Raw genomic sequence first — 3,023 nt, 5'->3', positions numbered from 1 at the left:
GACTAGTTCTTGTACTGACCTTCTTCTTCTTTTGTTTTTGTTTGTTTTATTTTTAACTAAGATTTCTTTTGAGGGTCTCACTAAACTTTGTTACCCACCCACCCCATCTACTTTGCAGAAGAGTTAATACAGTGAATGTTGTAAAGTAGGTATGAACATCTTGAAGGATTGGAATCAACATTAACTGAGAGAACAACTTCCTTTTAAGTCATCATAAAAATGTTTAAAGAAGAAGGGGGGGAAGAGAAGGAAAAAAAGGCAACAGGGGTTTCAGACTGAACAAATCTCACATTTCATCTAATACATTCAATCCTGGCTAGAGTGTAACAAAACAGAAACGGGACTATCATACAAAACTCCCACTACAGCACGCTGTACACACTTGTGTTCCAAGTCCACCCCCATTCCCTAACGCTTCCAATTCCACTATTTCCCAGCCTGTTGGGCCTGTCGACGCAGGAGCACGTAGATCTTCTCCTTGACGCAGTTTTTGTTGTAAGGCTGGTGTGTCTGGATATCGGCTCAGTAAACAAGACGGCTGAGGTCGGCCAGATCATCAATCAAATCAAACAACTGACTGCTATCATATGTGATTGAAGGACTGCTGGGATTCACTCTTTTCAGATGTTCTCCATACATTTTACAAACGCCTTCCATGCATTCATTCACTGATTCATGGTCCGCATTAAGTTCTGCCTTCTGGCCTCTTGGTGGGCTGTACCAACAAAGTGGTGTGAGACATCGGGTCCACTCTCTCTCTGCAGCCACTGCTTTGTGCTGACCTTCTTAACCTCTCTATGTGTTGGCTAGGTGTGAATGGTTCTGTTTGCTTTGACCACTAAGGCTATTGCTTTTAGGCTGTTAAGTCCATCTCAACTCATGGTTAACCCACGTATTATACAGTAGAATTGTATTCCGTAGGCTCCTGCTAGTGGTAATCCTTATAGAAGTGGATTACCAAGATTTTCCCTCTGTAGTTCAGAGTGAGTTTGAACCTTTTTGTTACCAGGATTTAGTTACTGTTGTTGTTTACTGTTGCGTTGAAACCGACCACAGCTGACCCTCTAGCAGGTTTACAGAGGCACTGAACAGAATGAGAGGAGATGCTACCTTTCTCCTGTGGAGCAGCTGGTGGATTCGAACCACAGACCTCTAGGTTGGCAGTGCAACTCCTTACCACTAAGCCACCTGATGCCAGTCCAGGCATGTGAGGGCTGGACAATGAATAATGATGATAAAGAAAAAATTTGATGCCTCTGTGCTGGGTGTTGGAGAAGGGTATTGAATATTCCATGAACTGCCAAAAGAGTAAACATTTATGTCTTGGCAAAAGTGCAGCTAGAGTGTTCCTTGAAAGCAAAGTTTTGTTTGTCATGCTTTGGAGATGTTACTAGGAAAGGCTATTCCTTGGCAAGGGACTTCATGCTTGGAAAGGTGACAGTCAGTTTAAGAGAGGAGGATTCTTAACCCGATAGATTAGCACGGCGCAGTGATGGTCTCAGGTGTGTCAGAGATGATTAGGATGGCACAGGACAGGCAGGGTTCAGGTCTGTTGTTCTTAGGGCCGCTGCGAGTAGTACTGACTTGATGACATCTAACAGTTACAAGAACTTGTTGTGTACCTGATACAGCGAGACTGTGCATTCAAACCTCATACCTTTGCATTGACAGTGCAATTCATTAACTGATTGTAAATTGCTGGCTGGCCAATTCCAGGCCTCCTTTTAGTCTGAGCGCTTTTATTTCAGGTTCCTATTATAGGCTAAAGCAGGGAAGGGTGGAGGGTCAGTGAAGGAAAGGAAAACCCTTGAATAGGTGGATTGGCACGGTGACTGCTGCAAGGGGCTCTTGTGTGTCAGGAAATGTGAGGTTGGCACAGGATAGAGTGGGGTTCAGATCTTTTGTTCATAGGGTCACTGTGAGTGATATTCGATGGCACTTACAACAACAAACAACAACAGCAATAACAACAACAAGAAACATAGGATGAAGGATTTCTACGCTGTGGTCACAGGAATCAGCTAGGCTTCTCATGAACATGGAAATGGAAAAAGAACTTAGCTTCCTTTCTCTAAGACCTAATAACATCAAAACCCCAGCAGAAGTCTCATGTTATCAGCCAGCACTTAGCTCGCTTTTCCAGTTTCTTTCCTCATCAGTCTCTCTCTGGGTTTTATTTTTCCCTCTTCTTCTTCTTTGGGATTCAAAGAGTGAAGAGAAGTATTTGGTGGTGGGAGAGGGGTACAAACTAGATGTGGAAAATAGGGTGCTCTGGTGGCACCGGGCATAGAGAGTTGTATTGATGACCCCAAAACAATGGCTCATGGGCACTCAAATCTTCCAGAGGCTCTGAGGGAGAAAGACGTGCATTAGAGGGCATGTGATGATTCGGTTCTGACTTGAGGGCAGTGACTGGGTAAGTAATAGCATCTGTCAGGTTCAGCTGGACGGACTGGGGATGAGCACATGTGGATTGAGAGTGATGTTACTGGAGGTGATAGAGTCACATAGCAAGGCTTTGGGTGACACATGGTGGCTCTGAGGTCCTGGGTGACGGGGTGAGTCACACAGGGGGAGAACCTGCAAGAGAGACCACTGCAAGGGATTCAGCACTGAAGGAGCGTCCGAGGACGGTGTCTCTGCTCACCTGTCATGGGCACTGTGACACGGATGGTGACAAGGTCCTGACGGCTGACTGAAGTGAGACTCATGTGAGTAGCTTGTTTGTAGAGGATTGTTGTTGTTATGTGCCGTCGAGTCACCTGCGGCTCATAGTGACCCTGTGTACAACAGCCCTAAACTCTGCTCTATCCTGTGCCAATCTCACTGTCTCCAATACACTTACCCCGATTACCCCAGTCACTGAATCAATCCACCTCATCGAGGGTCTTTCTCTCCTGCACTGTCCCTCGACCCTCCCAAGCATGATGTCCCTCTCCAAGGACTGGTCCCTCCTTGCAACATGTCCAAAGTATGTCAGACGAAGCTTCAGAATCCTTGCCTCCAAGGAGTAGGATGAATGA

At 45.7% G+C, this 3,023-nt stretch overlaps 1 pseudogene; it reads right to left on the bottom strand.

Annotated features, from left to right (window-relative positions):
• Positions 1-426: 426 nt before the first annotated feature.
• On the bottom strand, positions 427-742 carry LOC102850395 (annotated as a pseudogene).
• Positions 743-3,023: the final 2,281 nt, after the last annotated feature.

Source organism: Elephantulus edwardii, unplaced genomic scaffold, assembly GCF_000299155.1.
Source record: "Elephantulus edwardii isolate Elephantulus edwardi_28Jun2011 unplaced genomic scaffold, EleEdw1.0 scaffold00027, whole genome shotgun sequence".
Classification (NCBI taxonomy): Eukaryota; Metazoa; Chordata; class Mammalia; order Macroscelidea; family Macroscelididae; genus Elephantulus; species Elephantulus edwardii.
The sequence above is the reverse complement of the archived record's forward strand: the minus strand, read 5'-3'. Positions and strand labels throughout refer to the sequence as shown.